At 44.8% G+C, this 20456-nt stretch overlaps 1 protein-coding gene across 1 annotated transcript in view; it reads left to right on the top strand.

The window, feature by feature from the left end:
• The first annotated feature begins 3098 nt into the window (after positions 1-3098).
• Positions 3099-20456, top strand: part of LOC115025659 (cadherin-6-like) — a 51853-nt gene continuing 34495 nt past the window's right edge. Inside the window, 1 exon segment of the mRNA XM_029458079.1 lies at positions 3099-3306. The gene's annotated coding sequence lies outside the window, so the exon portion shown is untranslated.

A 20456-nucleotide genomic window follows, 5' to 3' on the forward strand; every position in this document is an offset into this window, starting at 1 on the left:
CCCAGGTCTTTGTTGTTCACACTGAAATCCTATCGCTTCAACATCGGAACAACACATTTAAAAGATGTCGGAGGCTAGAAGTGAAGCCAAGAGACGTGAATTCTTGTTACTTGTGTAGCAAAAGGTCGATGTGGGGATCTCCTTCGTTGTCAAACTAAACTCAAATGTATCAATACGTCACACTCCTGATGTGGGGGACTTCTTCCTTCCTTCCACACACACCTCCCTGGAGCACCAAATGTGTATGAATGTGCAACTGAAAATAGTCCCCAACAAATGCACAGTTTACTCCCGTTTAAGTAACGTTTGGCGAGAACTACAGAGCGCAGCTGTTGGATGTTACTACAGATTTAAAAAATGGAACCACACAGAGCACATTACACATTATAGTTTTGGCCTTTCTATGTGTTCCCTGTTTACATTTATTTTTTTTAGGATCATTTGCAACTTAATTCCACGTTTACTGTGTTTACACTCATAACAAGCCTCATCTGTACAGCAATAAACTGCAGACATAAACCTACCAGCCACAGCCAAAGCGCTATCTGTAATGAGTTCAAACTAGAAAGAGATAATAACAGATGCTGCAGGATGAGCCGGGGTTGGGGTGACGGCCTGGGGGACTAGGTCTGGGGCTGGATGGGCTCACTTTTACCAGGCAGGGAACATAGCTCATTGTGTCCTCCATTTTTATTGTCATTTTGACAGAGACTCTGGCAAGGTGAGACAGATTAATGAAATATGGACGTCTATAAACGCAGAAGCCGGGAGTAGTGGCAACAAATGAGCTTGGATTTTAAGATACTTTAAACAGTCTCTTTCTCTGACAAATCCTAAAGTATCTCAGCTGTCAGACATAATAGGAGTACACATTTGTATGGAGGTTGCCCTCTACATCCCCTGTCTAACTCCATGTCCTATAACTGTCATTTGTTCTGTAAAGTAACACATGGTGGTGCACGAGGATGAATATCTAAGTCCTTTACAAGACACAGACATTTTAGAGGCGAACTCAAATCACTGCCTGGATCATTATGTGTTGATATGACTATAATACAACTTGTAAAAGATCCAACCAGCCCTGATCACATTGTAAGGAAGTGCATGTTTGCATTTTATTTTGAATACGTGGTGGATTTGGCATGTTGGTGTTTGCTGACCGCTTGTGATATGTTTACGGAGGCAGGCTTTTAAATAAACTGCACAAAATACTGAGGCGATGTAAGCTCATTCAGCAGCGATGATGCAGTCAAGGGCAGCGGTTATTCGTCTCAGGCTGATCTCCTGATAGAACATGATGCCAAATGCAGACATCCCTTTGGCTCACTGCATTTTGTGCTATAGGCAAGAGTTTGATGTTTGGTTGAGAGGACAGGGCAGCAGCAAAGTGGATGCTTGGAGCGCTTCCAGGGATTAAACTCATGAATCTAACAGCAGCCAGTGGTCATCATGACACAAACACTGCATGGGTGGTAAGGCATGCACAGCGTGGGGTCTTTGGCTTTGAAAAAAGGGAAAAATTGGAAACATAAAACCATAAACGCCTGCAGACTTTCCTTCCATCTTCATATTGCACATTTTATGTGCACTACATTTTTATTCGATGTGACATATGTTGTGTGGCCCATGTCTTGCTAAAGCTGTGTTTTGAAAGTTATGAGACACAAATGATAACTAAAAAAAACATTCCTATTTTTTAATACCAAAAGCCTTTATATGTTAAGTATAGTATATTAATAAAATCCTATTACGATGTTTACTAAGTAATGTGGCAGCGCAGAGCCGCTAACCGCTATTTATTATTATATTCTTGTTCTCTTATGACCTCAACTTAATTATCCAGTTATCTCAAGAAATCATACTTCTTTTGTTTTACTCATAATTTTATTATCTCGTCATCACAAAATATCTTTGAACTGCGAAACTTCATTATGTGACTGAGTTTAGTTCCAGTGACCTCTCAACCCTCACATGTGGAACTCATGTCCGACCACATAAGAGGCTTTCATGAGTTTGTATGTGTTACATTAAGTGACATTACATGTGCGCTTAATGTTGTTTTACACATGTAAAACACACATCTTGTGTTTACTTGTGAATTATTATAATCACGTGAAATGTGCCTGAAGTTTTTTTACTAGAAATGTTTTTCCACTTGTGTTGTATGGGATGAATAAATGTTCTTTTTTACCTTCGACGTTACCAGCAAGTACAAGAATGTATTATGTGTACATGTACGCATACAAATAAAAAAGAACAGATGTGTAATCAGGTCAAGGCGGGGCACTGGATAAAGCATTTATAAAGTGCATTAGTTTGATTACTCTAAAAGACTCTTAAAGAAAGTTTAGTCTGCTACAAACAAGTAACTAAGTATTTAATTTGATGTACTTACTTACTGTAAAATAACAGCAGCTGCAAGCCAAATATTTCTCCATCAGGGCTGTTGTATTGGTCTGCAGTAGGTTTAGCTCGGTGTACCTAATAAACGGATCATTTAGTGCATACACTATAACAATAATATAATACTAGATGTAGCTGTAGTGCAGATATAATAGGTGCATGGTCAGAGCAGCAGCAGCAGTTTGATTTATTTAGTTCATAGTTTTTTAAACACTTGAGAGATATCACCATAAGGCTGCTGTAGTAACATGGTATACAACACATGTTACTTTGCACTATGCATGATAGTTGCTGGTGAATTTCTCTTTTTATTTCGCACAGAGCCGTTTGATGAGCCATTGTAATCATGCATGATCTACGGCTTCCAAGGTTTTACAGGAAGCACAGTCCAACTGGAGGCTTTTGCAAAAATAGCCATGTATTGATTGATTCAAACCCACACTCAACCTCTGACTCTGCAACTACTAATCAGGGATTATGCAAATGTAAAGAAAGCGCATGCACAAAAACACTTGACTCGTATTATGAAAGTTGAACATCGCACGGCAGTGGAAAGCAGCCGAACAGGAACACTAATCTCCCGTTCTTCAATCTTCTTTTTGTTTTTGTCGGTCGTGTGATTTTTCTTTTTTTCTCCTCATCTTTTCCTCCCCTTCTCCTTTTTTTTTCTCCTCCGCCGTGTTCTGCTGGGGACTTGTGAATGGCAGCCAATGGGAGGGTTGAGTCCCCTCAGCCTTTCAGCCTCCCTGACATCCACAGCGAGAAGTGATGCAGCGCGACTGAGACGCGCAGTTGAGGTGGAACAACGGGCAACAAAAGCTGCAGTGAACGGATACACTTGGCACCGACGTACACCTTCACAAACCTGGGGACATTTCCTCCAAGAATAAACTTCATTATCAGGTGAGCGGGTCTTTGCTTACAACTTCTATCCGCTGTGGAAATGATCTCTTTTGTGGCACATTCGCCGCTCGAACAGTGAACAGTCACTTCTTCTGCAGCGTTTTTAAATTGTCCGAGTCCGGTTATTCTGGACTGCTCACACACCGATGACCTATGCGAAATAATTCCTTATATAAAATCTCCTCTTGTGTACATTCTAATGTAATCGCCAGAGGAGCAAAATCCATAACACTAATTATCGGAATGGCTTTGAAATGGAAATGAGTTTCAATCGGAAGTTATATTAACGTCCACCGCCTATTCACTCAACTTATAGCGGCGGGAAATGAATTGCCTGCGGATTCATCAACTTTTGTATTTTGTTAAATGGCTCTGTGCGTAATTCTCATTCATGTGTGGATGTGGAAGGGAAACGTGCCGCACAGAGGCAGCGGCTCTGCCCCGCCGCGCTGAAGTGATGCGAGCATGCGGGCCTGGGCTCTCAACGCAGCTTTGCCTTATTTTGTCACGTATGAAACTTCAGGCCTCGCAAAAAAAAAAAAAGAAGAAGCTTGATTCTTTCTATCGGTTGGTGTTTTAAGCCCCCCGCCCCCCTCCCTCCTCAACCGATGATCTTGCTTCAGCCAGTGGCAAATCCACGGGATGCCAATCGATGCAGGTGGGACAGCATGCTCTGATAAAGGCGGATGACTGTCTATCTGTGGTTGCCTGCAGTCGCACTGTGATGCCCTGCTGCCTTTTTTGTGCTCGCTGTTTTTTTGATCAGCAGAAAGGCCTTGCCTTTTTTTTTTTTTTTTTAGGGATGGGGGGATCACTCCTGGAGTTGATTCAAGTTTTCTAAAACAACATGTCCTCTAGCGTTATTGACTACAAGATGATATCAGTGATGTGGCTGTGAATATTTAATGGGATTGCTGAATAATGCAGGCAGGGCTATAAAATAATTAACTTGCCTTCTTGACTCACAAGTTGCAGGTATTGACAGAGTGAGGGTAAGAGGTGGAGTGAGTCTAACAAGACTTGTGCAATCCTGAAAATGTAATTTAGTGCTTGGGAAAGTTCTGTCCTTCCTGTTGCCTGCAGATTGCTCCATGGTAGTTATTACGCTGGCTCAATGTAAGCCTAAGGTAATAAGCCTGAAGGCGGCCAAGAAATTGTTTGGGGGTGTTGTCAAACTACCCGGGGAATATTGCTCAATAATCACTCCTGTGCTCACATACTTTTTAAATTACCAACAAGGGAGAGAATCATGCAGCTTTACATTTGTAAAGAGTAGGTTAAGTTCATTATTGGAACAACTTCCTGTCTGTTTTGAGAAGGCAGAGAGCAGCTTGGCGAACAGAGATCGTCTGAACCAGAACAGGTTATGTGGTCCTGGTTTTTCATACGCTGGTTTGAAGTTCAGAGATGAAAGGGACAGAGTAGAATCTGTGGCTGATCAAAGTCATACAGAAAACACGGCAGGTATTGAATATTTAAAGGCTCTGCAAATAGAGTTCCTGTGTGTAGGGAGGGTGGGTGAGGGGGGGCATACAGTAGCCTTCAGCAGTGTACTGTATATGTGTTTATGGTCCGAGCTCAGTGAGGGCTTTATATGAAGACGTTTAAACTAATACTGCAGAACTGATTTGACAGGAAAGGGGAATAGACAGATCAGAGCCATCTGCATTTTTTTAAACCAGAGTTACAATACACAGTCCCTCACATTTCATTCTTCCCCAAAAATATCTTCCCTTCACGGGTCATGTGCAGCAGCTTAGGGGATATTCCAAAAAAGCTCAAGCCTCAATCTGCCGGCCGGCTCCAGCCTGTCCCTGTGAGGGGTGACGTCACAGGATGCTGGGTTTACCCGAAGGCCAGACGATGATGACCGGTGACCCGAGTTGATTACATTATTTGTGCTCCAGATGGGCAGCATCATTTTGATGTGTCCCGCTCATAATATTGAGCGTTTCTAGTCCTCTCTTCAGCAGCATCTGGAGCTAATAAAATCGTATCCCAGTGGCCGCTCGCTGCGCCGAAGCAAACCCTGATCCCCTACGGGAATGTCGACGGCCTTCTCTCCTCCTCTGCGTGTGTGCGTGGATACTTGTGGACATTTGTTGAGCCCGCATGCACCGCAAGTGGCTCTAATACATGTGTGCTACGCTTGCGAATGTTTGAAGTCAGTAGCAGAAAGCACCCCTGGGCATTGTAGTTCACTAGATGCACCTTGATTGTTTGAGTGCATTAGTCACGGTCTGCATGATGTGATAATAAATCATGACATTGTTTGTACTGCGAGTGCTACTGGATTCCTCCTAAGATTTTCTTGTTCCAAATATTTATCAGGAGTTGCTACTGTCAGTACCAGCCAACTGGGCTTCTTTTCTCTTTCCCTTTCTTTGTCCAGAACAATGCCCCTGCTGTGCAGGACAGACTCTGCCTTGCCAGTTTGTGTAGAATGCCAGTTTTTACTTTCTTTTACAGCGACATTGTCTTTTATTTCTCGAAGCGTCTTGTGACCATTAGAGCAAATCTCCTGCAGGCACGACGGCAACTTAATAACTGCTCCTTGTAATGAGACAGATTCCCTTCAGAGACGCCTATTTACGGAGCAGTCAGAACCGTAATTGCACAGAAAACCAAAAAAAGGAGAGCGTGTTTCTCACCCACCGACACAAAGGCAGAAACTTGTCATGTCTGTTTTTACTTAAACCTACTATTTGCGAGGGGGCGGTGTCACCTTCTCCAAAAGGTCAACCTTAGTCCTAGATTGAATTTGCTACATCTAAAAAAGACGTTACAATTAGACGGGATACGGTGAAGCCACGGCGAGGATGTTTCTCGACAGGTCTCAGCTCAAGGGATTTGAGCGCTGGACGGAGGCCAGGAGAGTAGAACGTCGCTGTAGAGTCTGCTTAAATCCCCAAAAGGCCTGTTTTGCCTCGCTGTGTGCTAAGAAGATAAATACACATGGATCAGACAATTTACACCTCACTTAACAATGGGTAATTATCTCTCCATGCTTTGTGCAGGAGAAGCAATTACACAGAAATATACTCATAAATCTATCTAAGTGGTAGGACAGAGATATGCTGTGTGTGCGGTGTGAATGTATATGCTGCATGAAGCTGATAGTATACAGTGCATAGTTCGAGAGCTGCTGATAAGGGAAGAGTCCAGCTTCATACAGTATGGCACACTAGGACGGATTTGACTGAAATCACTTACATTCATGTCTGTGGGGTGGGAGACAGAGTAAATTGCTGCCAATGTTGAATAATGCAGTGTGCCAACAGCTTTTTTTCTTTCTCTTCCCCCTCAAACTGTGGCTTGGCTCCACAGCTTTTCTAATTATGAAGTGGCTGAGAGATAGCTTCACAACTCCGATACTGTAGTGGTGGTGAGCGGAAGCTGGCCGAATAGCAATCTAACTGAATTACCAACAAAGCCTGACAGACTTGTGGAGTTTAGTGAACACATTTGCAAAAGTAACATCCCCACCTACCTATTCAGTCGCGAAATGTAGACACAGATGCAAACACACACACACACACACAGGGTTAGACACACACACACACACACACACACACACACACACACACATTTTGAAGTAGGCACACACACACAGACACAGGCACAGGCACAAATGCAAGCAAACAAACACAGTACAAAGAGGCAAGGTGTACAGTTCTCCGCACGCTTCTCAGCACAATTTAACAAGATATATTAGTCACCCAGGAGGCAGCAGAAAGCCAGGCATCCTCAGTGTACAGCAGACTGCAGTCTGACAGTGGGAGATAGTGATTTACAACAAAGCCCTGTAGACCATGGCACAATTTCAGAGTTGCCAAAATGACACTGGTAAACCAGGGGCACGAGAGTACATCCACATTCTCACACTATTTGCCCCGGGAACGGGAGGGTGCAGAAAGAAGGCGCGGATGACAAACCCAGTGTTGTAGCTCCCACATAATGCCGAGTCCAGCCTGGGAGTCGGATTCTATTTGGGTGTCATCTAAAATGTGAGCAAAAACTAGAAGGAAGCCACCTTCAAGGACGCTGAACATTACCTCTTTCTTAAATGTGAGGTGAAATCGATTTCCTGACCCTGCGAGAGTACCGTTAGGGTTTGGATTGGATTTGGAATTAAATCTCTATATCCAATATGTGGGGGGGAGAAAACAATAATCATCTAATAGTGGAAATCACAAATCCAGATCACTATCAAAATCTAATCAACTGGTCCGTGGCTCCAGGCTGATTTCTGCACCAAATTTCATGGTAATTTGTTCGTCAGTTTTCCAGACACCCTGCGGACATACAGATTAACGAACAGAGGTGACAATACAACTTCCTTAGCAGAAGTAAAAATGTACCAACTGAAGAATGAACTTCTTCAAAAAGTAAACCTTTTTGCCAAAAGTACACCTTGAAGCAACTTGCTTACATAGTTTGTATGTGAATTTGGGAGAAGTGTCCAAACGATGAGGTGCATGTAATTATGGAACTAGTACATTTTAAGAAAACTTCTTTGAAAAAGATATATTTTTACAACGAGGTCCAAGTTTCCTGCTCTAACCCTGAATAAATGAAGCTTTTTCACTTTAGAAAGTTATTATTTCTATGTTCCTTATTTGGTCATCTGCTTCTCTGCTACTGTACGCTACCCTTTAGGAAAGGGAAACACAACTCTGGACGTAGTTTCCTTTATGATGTGAGTGTCCTGGCTTGAGGTAGCTGGTGCAGGAGGAAGAGTGTGAGAGAGTGCAGCAGACAGATCATGTCCGCAGGTCCTGCCTTTCCCCTCTTGTTGGATTCCTGTCTTTGCAAAGCCCAGAGGCTTAACTCTGGCTGCAGTAAGTGGACTGAGGAACGCTAAACACTGTCTGGGGGAAGGCTGCTGAACATGACAGCCAGTTAATAAGTGTATGGAAGGCGAGCAAGTGCATGAACGAGTGGAGGGGGTGGATGGACCAGGGCAACATTGTCTGTCTGACTTTTGAGACTTTTGTGAAAGCAAAGGGAAGGAGGGGGGGGGGGGGGGGGGGGGGGGGGGTTGGTAAGGAAAGGGGGGATAATATTGACTGTCGGATGACGAGAGGGTAATAGGAGATCAGAGTCCAGCTGCAGGAAAAGGAGCATTAGCGCCTGACTGGAGTACAATGTAGACAGCGATGGCAGTGAGAGGAAAGGGTCGGGTAGTCGACAGAAGAAGGGAGACTTTAAAAGCGTGTTATAATTGTTCCAACTAGAGAGAGGTGTGGCGAGAGAAGGCAATAATGATGCTTACTTTACTCCTGCATGGCAGCCGCAGTGAGAGCTGTGAGCTTCAGGCAACACTGGATGCTGGGACGCTGCTGGGATGCCACTTGGTATGTTAACCCCCCAGACATCAGTGACAGTATGTGATAGATTGCAGGTGTGCAATTACATGTGTATGTTTGCGAGTGTGAGAGACGGTGACGGCGAGGCTGTTTGTGGGCCTTTGTGCGTGCGTGTGCATATTGAGGTGCGTCTTTGTGTGACTTTTAGCCTGTCAATTTTTCTTGGCAGCGGTGAAAGCAGAGTGATGTTATTTTCCCCTCTAACAGCCTTCAGGAGTAATGATCCAGGTTATTGCGGATGACGTGTAACACCTCAACCCAGCGGGCATTGGCGCTGCAAAAACCTGTCCTTATAGGTTAGGCTTCAGGGAGACTGTTGTCTTGGTGGCAGCATCGTGCGCACAATTCCTCTGTCTCCCAAACCTGTCACCTTCAGATGGGCCCCTCCTTCTGTGGATAATGGTCTCCTGTCTACGTTGTGAATGATATCTGGACTCCATTGTGCACCCGTTTCCTCGACTGTGCTATTGTCCTGCAGAATGCCTTTGTGAGCTTTTCTTTTATTTTGTAGAGGTACAATGTGCAAGCTGTATTCTAAGGTGCAGTAAATGAACAGACAAACACATCAGCAAAGGTCCTATTTGCTTTCAATCCCCAGAGTGAAAAAGAGAGGTTTCTGCCATTGTTCTGCTACTTCTCAAAACATTAGGATGGTTCACTGTGAACGAGAGGAATAGAAAGACCTCCCGCACAAACTACCTGCCGAATCAAAGCGTGCGTACCATTCTGGGACTGTATATTCCTCAGGGAAGGACACAATACAAGCTTTCTGCAGCAACATGGGACACTGAGTAATAACAGCGCAGTTCTGTTTTGGGCTGAATAATACCCAGGGCGTCTCTCCGACAGTAGGGGAAACCTGTCCTCTTTGAGAAAAGGTCATTCTTTGAGAACCCCAACAGCTGAACACTGTGCTTTGACATGAATAACTGACAAACGGATGTGTACGGGTCTCGCAGGCCTCCAATTACTGTTTCATGCCGCTGTCCATCAAAAACAAATGGGGCAGGACCTGCCATAGGACCTTCAAGTTGCCGGATCAGGCAGCCTAACAGTCCACCCCTGTGCCAGAGGAGCTGCAAGTGCTCTGCAATAATTGAGTTTGATCTAATGAAGGTAATGCCAAACTTGGGTTATTGTTTGTCGATTGAGGACAATGCAAGAGAGTTGAATTTATTGCTGGGAAAGATGCCGGGGGGATTTCTTTGAAATGGAAAAATTGCATTAAACATTCCATTTGTATTAATTATTTTGTGCCTCTTATTAACATTGGCACGCTTAGCAGCAGCGGCAGCGGCAGCGGCAGTGCTGCCGGTAGGATTGAGCTTAAAGCAGCACTCCAAGCAATAATATTAGAGGCAACCATCCATACCTGAGGCACACTAAAACTGCCTGTGATGTCACTGAATAAGTGACTATAGCTTTATTCTGAAGCATTGTGTCTAGACCTTTGGTCCTACGAGACATCAGTCACTCAAGGTACTCACCACTAGATTCAATTAATCAAAGCCTTAATTCAATCCGATGGTCGGGCCTCCCAGCTCTAAGCCTCTGAGTGGGTTTTAAGAGAGATGGAGTCTGCTGGTGTACGGTCCTCCATGCAGGAGCTGAAGGGCTGCCTGTCTAGCAGGGATTTAATGACACTCCAGAGGTCATGGGTTAGACTCAGCGTAGGTAGGTTGAGTAGTTATTTGTGTCTGGAGTGAATGTGTAAACACAAATACGTAAGCACACACTTGTGCATTTGAGCAAACGTGCAAAGAAGTAGACTTGTACATGCAGCTACTCACATATCAGCTCACCACAAACACAAGGAAACATCGGATATGTGTGTTTGTGTGTGTGTGCGTGCGGACACACACAGAATACAATGTCAGAACTCATCCTACAGTAGCAGAGACAGTTGTGAAATGCAGTGTGGATCCTCCTCAGTCTCATAAATAATGGACATTGGTGAAGCATCTGTCAACTTTTCTGTCAACCCTGTTCCAGATGGGAGTCAGACAGGCCAGGCCGGAGCAACGTGTTACATACACATAACAAACCTCCATCCAGTGTGTGTTATGCACCCGCCATGTTTACATCAGCACACTGACACCTGCACTCACCTACACGCCTCAGCCTATCAGCTGATTATTAGGTCCTGCACCCGTCCTCCTCGACCGCTTCTTCTTAGACCTGCTCAACAGACACACGCGCAAATGTAATCATTGCAAGAAAAAGTGCAAGCGTACTCCGAAGACCTCCCCTTGGTTCAATAAATAAAAGTAAAAAAATACATTTGCTTCTCTCTCTAAATACACACAAAGCTCTTTGAGTTAACCCATCAGTAGCACCTCATCCAAAGGGCGGTGGGGAGAGGGTAAACACACGCCTCCCGTGCCTTCAATGTTTGTTGACTTAAATATGGCACAGCTCACTTCACACTAAACACTCACTGTGAGTTCCTTTCCAATGTAGCCGCAGAGCTGTGCACCCACTAAGGCGTACTTCCTTGACATCTGGCTCCCAGAAATATGGGTGTGTTGTCAACAGTCACAAGGCCAGGCAAGGGACAGTGAGCAAGCAAACGAGCAAACTTGGGGTTTGTGCACTGGAACAAGTTTCGACAGCGGCTTGGTCTCTGTCTTGCTTCCCTTCCCCTCTGGCAGCTGGGTGGTAGGATGGGTGGATCGGATGCTGCCGGGTGGCGGTTACTGTACGGTTGCTTTATGGACTAAAGCACCGTCTTCCTGGCCTTGTCGTAATAGAGGACTCAGCTCATAAAGCAGCATCATGATTTGCAATAAGAAGAGTTAGGGGAGAGTAATGAAGGTGTAAATCAACTGAGCCATTCGTTTTTCCCTTCTTCTTCTTTTAATCTGACATTGGCAGTATCTCTCCCTCTCTCTCTTTTTTGTTCCGTCTGCTCCCTCCTCCTCTGCTTCTTCTCCCCTTTCTCTCTCGCTTTGCAGTAATGGAAAGCCTGGCACTCTGTAATAAAGCAGAGTGAGCAGCACTATTAGTAAACAGTCTCGCAATCATTCAGCCAAGTCCAACTCCTTTATTTTGTGTGTGTGTGTGCGTGTGTGTGTGTGTGTGTGTGTGTGAGGTATTTTATACCCCCGTATGGTATTAGGGCTGTGGGCGTGGGGGCTAATGAATGAGGAGTATTTAATTCCAGCCTGGGAGAGGGAGAGGCTATTTGTTGGGCGTCCTCATAAGAACGCCTTTGTTTTCATTTTTTCACAGAGGTTGAGAACAAAAAGCTTCTTTTTTCAATGGAAGCATTGGGAATGTAGATGCAAATTTGCTGCATGCAAGCTTTGAAAAGAGGAATAGGACCGCACAGCCACCAGCGGGGCACCAGGGCTTGCCTCTGTCACTGGCCTTTCCTTAAATAAAGATGTCATCAGAATTTTGAAATGGAGTCGTGAGTTGGATTGGAAGCAGTCATCAAAAGAGAGGGTCCAATTCTCCTGAGTTAAAATGCCTGGCTTGGAATCATGTTAAAATGTTCATTCCTCGCTTCAAATCGATCGTATGGGTCCCTGCTCTCCAATATCCGTGGTCACCTTTGCTATAAAGTAGGGTATTACTTCTTTAATGCAGTGGGTTTCATTCTGTGACCAGTGAGGAGAGGAAGGAAAATAAATGTATCTAGTGACCTCAAACACAAAGAAATTATGGCTGAGGATAATGAAAGAAGTGGTCCTGAATTTTCAATACATATATCCGTTCATGAGCAAGATTAGTTGCTTGAAGTCCACCCGTGACATTGGGTTGAATTATTTTCCTGGTCTGCCTGTTTAACTCCTGGTAGCCTCCATGGACACGTTAATGCAGTATTGATTGTTTATCTGTAATAACACACTGCTGTTGCTACACTTGTGACAGCAGGGGAGGAAGGAAAGGGGAGACATAGGTTTAGGGATAGAGGGGAAGATGCCGCCGGTTGTAAGGTGGTGATAGATAACGCACTATTCCCTCTTTTGACTGGTCGATGGTGATTTTGAATCTGGGGGTAAAACGAGGTGGCTGAACATATCCTATCTGGCAATAGTCCAAGTGTGAAATAGGAAATAGAAACTGGGGTGAAAGCGTCAGTGCAATGTGGCCGCTGCTCGATAAGGCTGTCTCGTGTCTCCAAATAATTCAATCTCCTGCTCCGACCATTCTGGTAACTTGCCGGTGCCAATGCCGGCGTCCACCCACTCTCTGCCCCTGGGCCCGGAGCCCATATGGCCGGCTACAGTGTCTCTTCGTGACCTATGGCCGGGCCTGTTGTTCAGCCAACCACCCCCGAGGAGCTTGGTAATTACAAATAAGCTGGAAGTCACACCAGCCATGAGAAAAGGTGAGTGTGATTAAGAATGTGTGTACAGCAAAGTTCAAGGAGTGCTCCACTGGCATGCCAGCGTATTGAATCGTGTGTCTCTGCAGCGCTCGGGAATCAAATGCTAACTTGGATCAATCAGGCTTCTTTGTTCATTAGAGTTCCCAGGAGTGGCAATAAAAAAACAACCCATCACAGCGCTCATTTCAATGATGAGGCCGCTGTCCCTCAGGGATAACTAGCTGAGGTAAATAAACATGAGTCACAGTTAAGGTCAGAGGAGATCATGGCCGTCTGTTGTTCATCTCAGAGGACGCCTGAATCCCTTTTTGACGTGATTGGATTGAGAATAGTGCAGAAAGACCCTTATATTAGCAGCAATGCTGCAGAATCCGCTCAGAATGCACGGCAACAAACGAAAAGCCAGCCAACATCCCCCTTTCATTTCTTGAGGAGCATTGTTAACAAAATATGTATTTATACAAGGCATTTGAATTCAGATGCCATCACAAATTGTGTGGCTTATTATTGAATGGCATTCATACGATGCGTATTACTTTCATTTGTTTTTTATCCCAAGGCTGGGCTGATACCCTGGCAGAAGTCCTGCCTGTGACAAATGGCTTTCTTAACACTCCAACGCCTCAGTGGTTTTAGTTGGGTACAGTTTCAGGGAATTTTGTCCAATTTAGGAACAGTCAAAAGCCATAGCATCAGTGTGCGATTCTAGCTTATGAGTGTGTGTGAAGCCTCCGGTATTAATAATGTAAAAACGGTTGATCCTAACTGTCGCTGTGTTGTTTTATGGAGGGCTTCCAGGAAAGGTCATTACTCTTAGTCGAGGGGGAGACACATTGCAGCCTTTTATTAGGGCCATATTTTAGGTGTGTGATGTCTTTGTTTTAGCTCCATGTATTATTTAGTGTTGTGTGACAACTCTGTTTGTAGCTGTCTTGCTACTGACCTGCTGTTACAGTCAATATACGCCTGAATGAAAATGTGCTTCCACGTCGTTCCCCCTCATGTAATTGTCACAACGGGGAGACGGAGACAAACGTGGGAACGCAACTCCTTCACAGATTTTCAATTCACTGTGCCAAATTTGACCTTTGTGTAGTCCAATCAATGCATCTGCTTCAAGAGACGCACTTTTCATTTAAAAACAACGGCTGTGGCGTGATCTAGTATCACGGTAGGGAAATGTTATTAAGAGGCAAACATTGTAATTGATTAAGAATGATGGCTTTTAATTACCTGATTTAATTTGAATATTATCCGTATTGATGCAGCTCTGGCCTTTTGCTCGAGACCATTCAAGGCTAAATGTACAGAAAAAAGGCTTAATCTTGTGCTTGACTGCACATGACACACACTTGGGAAGCAAACATTGATTTGCATAGAGACGGAGGCTCCCATAACCACCAGTGTGTTACCACAAAGGCCACAGTGGGGAAAGCAGGAAGCCGCCAGACCCCTCCATTGAGCCTCCTCCATCCTCCCACCCCTCCCTCTGCCATTGTCAGTCCCTCGGAAGAGAGCTGTGTTAGACCACACGGCCGCTGGTGACAAAACATGTGCTCTGGTGAGCACGCAGAAAAGCAAACAAACCGAGGATGTCTCATCTGCTAACGTGTCACCGGATGAATGCCATTAAGCTATAATTTCTTTGCTCTTTATGTGCGAGGATGTCTCGTGCCCATTTGTTCCTCCGTCGAGCAAGGATGACCACATCTGTTTTCCACCAGGGTACTAGGCGTTATTAATCTTCACGAGAGGACATTTAGCAAAATCAAACCTCCATTTATTAGCCCCCGGCGCAGGATTGGAGAACTGGCGAGGGGAGATAATGACTTTAAGCTCCCATTTAGTCAATTAATTTTGGGAAGTGGAATCAGAAACTGCACGCTAAAAAGTGAGAGTCTGTTGTTTATGATGGCACAGTTCAAAACCATATTTCAGGGCTGAAAGTCATTATTTGGCACTAGAGTTGGAACAAAATGATGCTGCCCTAATATACTAAGAGAATCTGGAGTGACTTCAGAGAAGAGGGACCCTTTAAAATAATGTGCTGAGGGGATCCTCTTCAACTGCCGCTTCGCTCGATGGTAAACACAGCCATAAACACTGGTGCAAGTTCATAGAATCCCATCTTTGTTTTTGTCAAAGTGACAACAGGGACAAAGAAAAGGGGGTGAGTTGAAAAACAGAGCACTGTGTGGAGAGCTGGCAACCCACAATTTATTCCAGACTGTGGAGACATAAAATCAAGTGCACTAGAGGAAGGGTTACTTCAGGAGCCCTCGGTGGGTTCTAAACTGGGCCACTCAGACAACGATTGTGAGAGCTTCGGACTGAGTGATGCTGGCTCTGCTGAATGATGGCGCGGTGGAAATAACTAGAAAATAAGGAAAATAGGTGGCTCTCATTGACTTGGCCCAGATTGTATGATTTATATGGGTTATTTGGTATGCATTTGGGCAGTGAGGCAAGGTAATGTGTTTGTAGTGAGCTCTGGAGCGGTGCATTGGGACGAATGCTGTGGGCACTGCTCCGCCTCTGACAGGGATAGCATGAGCTAATTTGTTTGGATATCTGTCATTCAGTCAAAGGCAGAGTGTCACATCGCTGTATGTCATGTATGATCAGGACATTGATTACCACATAGTCCACAATGTGAGGGTTTCATACCAAAGCCTTGTGTGTCTTTTTTGTTTATTTCTAAGATATGTTTGCAGATTTACATCTGATAATGTCCTTTTTGTTCAGAATAAGTTTATATGTACATATATATATGTATATATATACATCTTGGAGTGAAACTTAGTGTGCTATTTAGAAGCAGAAACTGTTAACTAAATCTTGCTATTCCAGTGTTGTAGGTTGAATCCTAATTTCGACGAGAGAACTCTGGTGTTTTGCAGTACAGTGCTGACATTCAGTCAGGAATTTCGGTTCAGCTTTGCATTCCAATTTGACTGGGGATTTTCAGCTGTTTATTCGCCAAAGTTTTATGATGATGATTTTGTCCTTCTCAATCCGTAGATGTTTTTTTATGTTCCTTTGTGGTAACATCCCCTATCTGTCTGAAATCTCCTTTTAGTGATCAATTTCCTCACCTTAATCTGCGAGGCGTGTGCTTCTGTATGTCAGATTGAAGTGGGTTGAAGTTATTTTCAAGACAATGCGGCAGTGTGTCTAGACGCTGTTTCTCAGCTGAACAAATGATCAATATATATTGACAGGGTTGTAAGGGAATATATTTTTCAGTTTGGTCGCATGTGTAAGGGCTTGTTTTCCCACATTTTGAGAGCAGAAGTTCATCCAGCTTTCCACTTTTTGAGAATTTGCCATTGGGAACTTTGTTTTGAACCACTAACCCACATGGGCAATGAGACAAATGGAGAGCCCCAGATTTGGGTCGAACGTACTGTTTTACCAAATCGCACTTGGGAGTTAGCTGTAAATTTCTCCGGTGAGCAACACAACATGGGTTGTGAATGACACCTACACTGAGGCTCGGTCCTCCTAACGAACTGAGTCTGGGATGAGGTGAGGAGGAGGAGGAAAGGGGGGGAGGTAGAGGAGGAAGCGAGGAGGCCAAAGATAGCAGAGATGGTGGAACAACCTGCTGCTGACACCTCCACACATTAGCAGCCTTTAAGGGTCTCCTTTGTGGATTGTAACTTGGCGACGTTACCTGTGGCACCAGTGCTCAACCTTCCTCCTCTCGTCCCTTGCCCCCCCCCTCTCTCACCCCCTCTCTTTCTGCCGTGCTCGTCCCCCTGGCTGACATTCTCTTCTCTCACTTTTAATTGCACCCCCGGGGCTCTTTCTGGGTTGCTGTGGAAGTCTTTGGCTCAACGGCCGCGATAGTGTGCTTTTCCGTGTCGCTCATATCCCTCGTTAAGGAAAAGAAAATGAAAAACAGCAAGATAAGGGGGGAGGTGGGTGTAGAAGAACAGAGTAATATGCCTGCTCTAGGAGGTCACTCACAAGTCTAGATTAGGCTAAAATGCCACCCAGGCCCATTGGGTGTAACAGCACGTGTGCACTGTAAAGGCCATTAGCTGGCCAGATCCAATAGGTATTGACAAATGCATTTGTGTGACTCTCTGTGTCCCTGTCTCTATCCTCGTGGTCCTGTGTTCGATAAAACCAATACATACGTTTAATAGCTAATTGTCCTGATTCAAAATGTTATCCCAAGCAATTCTTTGAGCGTAGAATCACGGGGCATTCGAAAATTGGCAGCAGACGCATTAATCTTGCTTACCCAGGACCCGACACAATGCAGTGTTATTGCTCGATGGTGACTCCACACAATTTGTGACAGGCAATTTAAAGCAATTTACTTTTTTCATTTTTTCATCAAGCATTTTTTTTAATGCAATTAAATGGCACATGATATGAAGCGAAGACGGGGCGGGCGAGAGAGCGAGACAAAGAGAGAGTGAGTGTGCGTAAGGAGGGAGAAAATAAAGGCAGCCTTGTGCTTGTTGTAAACACTGCCTCTTAACTGGGAGAATATAATTATGGTGTCATGTTCTATTACACACCTTCATTATGACGATGGTGCTCCCTGAGAAAGTGAACAGGGAATGACAGAACCTGTGGCTCCTTTTCAAAAACCACCTCCAGCGACAGCCTTTCGAGGAAGATGGCTGTGAACACACTCAGTCTTTCTTAGTCACACACTCTTTCTCCTGTTTCTCATTATTTAAAGTAACAGGTTTGTTATACCCATGGCTCCATTAGATTTAGTGACCTTGTACCCACCACGTTTATTGAAGCACAAGGTTTATTTGAAGATATACCTCTGCCGAAATGTCGATAAAAATCAGTAATAAAACTGCGTGCCCACAATAACAGCAAGTACGCAGGTCAAAGTGGAACCAGGACTTCAGTCAGTAAACTGTAATGGATCTTTACAACAGACTATTCTTCTCTTCAGTGTGGATTGTCTGACTGCTCGTGTTTCATGACAGACATCAAACATCTTCTTAGCAGAGTTGCTAATTCATTATTGTCATTATTAATCTGAGTAATTAACTTTGTGCCAATAGAAGCGAAGGCCAGTACAATAAATTAGATCCAAGTCCTCAGCAATCGGTAAATCTCTTTAAGTCCATTTTTCTTTCTACTTCACTCTCATACAGCACAAATCTAAAGAGGCAGGCATTTTGTCGTAGCCAATGGGCTACATGTGGCAGCATGGCATTCTTAACCAGCCGTGACATTTTTTGACGGAGCAAAGTAAAGCTTTAGCTGACATACATACATATATACTTGTGGTCATGGTCCCTTGTCAAGAGAATTATCGGGGCAGAGAGCTGTACAATATGGCTTCCAGTGTATGACAAATGTGGTCAAGGGTCAAGCGCTCCTTAGGGACGGCGGAGCCCTCTTTACAGTGAAAGCATTAGCTTTCCACAGTGACATTATGAAGAAATCTATTGAAAAGACTGGCTTCCCAGTGCTGGGGGACTCGAGGTAGAAAGCTTCATGAGTCTACCCCTGAGACCAACTGGTATTTCCAACTACGCTGAAGCCTACAGCAAATCAATAGCTCAAAGTCCCACATGCTCCTCACCAGCGTCAATTAAGTAAATTCATAAAGTCGAGTGTGCTGGGAGTTAGGGGAGGAAAATAAAAAGGGAAATACGAGAGAGAGAGAGAGGAAGAGGAGGGAAAAAGCATCCAGTCATGTGGCAGATTTGGATCTGAAACAGAGCTTCTGCCATGAGAGTTGGAGCTTAGAGAAAGTAGAGAGTGGTGGTCTGAGAGACTATTTCTCCACGGGCGTTATTAAGAAGCCTGACAGTCCATCTCACTTTCACCTGCCTCCATCAGCACACGCACTGTTGACCCGGGAGTCTTTTCCCCCCCTCCCCGTGCTGAGCCTGGCAGAGGACACATGCAAAGTGACTGGCTTTCAGCGAAAAGCCCAGTGATAATGCATATCAGCTCAGGCCTATGCAAGCAAAGTAGGCTGGGGCAGGGGGATGGGGATGAGATGTGGCGGCAGGAGGGGGAGGGTGTGCTATAAACTGCAACGCATGAGGGAAAAGAGAAAGATGGGACCTAACCCTCAGCTTCAACCATTCGCAATTTGCCTCATAAGGGGAAAGCAGGGCATGCCTTGGCTGCCTCTAGAAGACAGGTAGCGTAATGGATGGGCCAGTCTCCCATCTTGACTGCTGACACTGCTCTGACAGGACGTTTCTACCTCTCCTTCACTCCCTCTCTCCCCGTTTGCCCCTTAGTGTTGTCACGGTAACTACATCTGATTTCAAAAACTTTCAGCAAGTGTGCTGCGAAAGACTGAAATTCTACTTTCACCGTCACATCTAGAGGGCGTAAACAAACACCGGGATTGGAATTTGTTGAAAGAATAGCCAACGTGCGTTGAGACAGTTTGACGTCATCTAGTTTGGCCCAGAGTCTTCCTACCAAGCAGACAGGCAGTCATCCATTCTCAATAGAGAAGCAGCAGCTACACTGTTGTTTGACATACAAGCAACCAAACAGCAGACAGTCGTGGAACTACAGAGTTGGCTTCTTTTTGAATAGGCCAAGACTAACGATACTCAACTTGGAACTTTCATCGTTTTAGCGGGTATGTGAGGGCCTGTAAACTGCGGCAAAGTGAGGTACACCACAGTATTGTTAATAAAAAGTTCACAAGCATCTTAACATGATGTTGGACTCTGTGGCATCGGTGCACTTTGGGATGGGCTTGTAGGAGTGATAGCGAACAAGATAGCCAAACTGTCTTTGTGGACCAGTGCCAGTGGAACAGGCAGAGCCAAATCGCTGAAAGCAGACAACTGTATCAAACTCTCCATTATGTTTTGAACCAAATCCTTCTTCACCGCAAACAGCTTGACAGACTGGCACAGGAGGGAAATATGCAGCTACTGTATTTTGTTTATAGAGCCAACAAAGACACCCAGCCGACATCAAAACCCCTGTACTAAAGTTACTTTCCCTGTCGATGTAGTGAGACATCTGTTAGTATAGAGCTTGCTGTTGTTCTGTGACATTGCTTGATGGTTTTTCTTTATTTCTATTGTCTCAGATTTTCAGATACTAAATTTAGCGCTAGTATCCAACTCAGAATTGTGGTATTGTGACAGGACTCCCGCTTCCACTCGCCTTAGCCTGCACCTTTCCTCTCACTCCTCTTCCCTCACTCCCTTCAGTTTGTCGGCTCCGCTTCTGCATGCAGGTCAGGGTACTTAATTCATGTCCAGAAACATTGTTTCCTAATTCCCTAACATACTGTGTGAGGAGAGCCGGCCAGACTTGCCATACATTGGAACTAGACTGCATCCTCCTCTCCCCCCCACACCCCCTGTCCTTCCACCCGCCTTCTGAGAACGTGCGATACGGACGAGCATTGCAGACGCTCCCCAGCGGGGCCACTGATAACCCTCCTACCAAACCCCAGCCGAGGAACACTGGCA

This window comes from Cottoperca gobio, chromosome 20 (genome assembly GCF_900634415.1).
Source record: "Cottoperca gobio chromosome 20, fCotGob3.1, whole genome shotgun sequence".
NCBI classification, from domain to species: domain Eukaryota; kingdom Metazoa; phylum Chordata; class Actinopteri; order Perciformes; family Bovichtidae; genus Cottoperca; species Cottoperca gobio.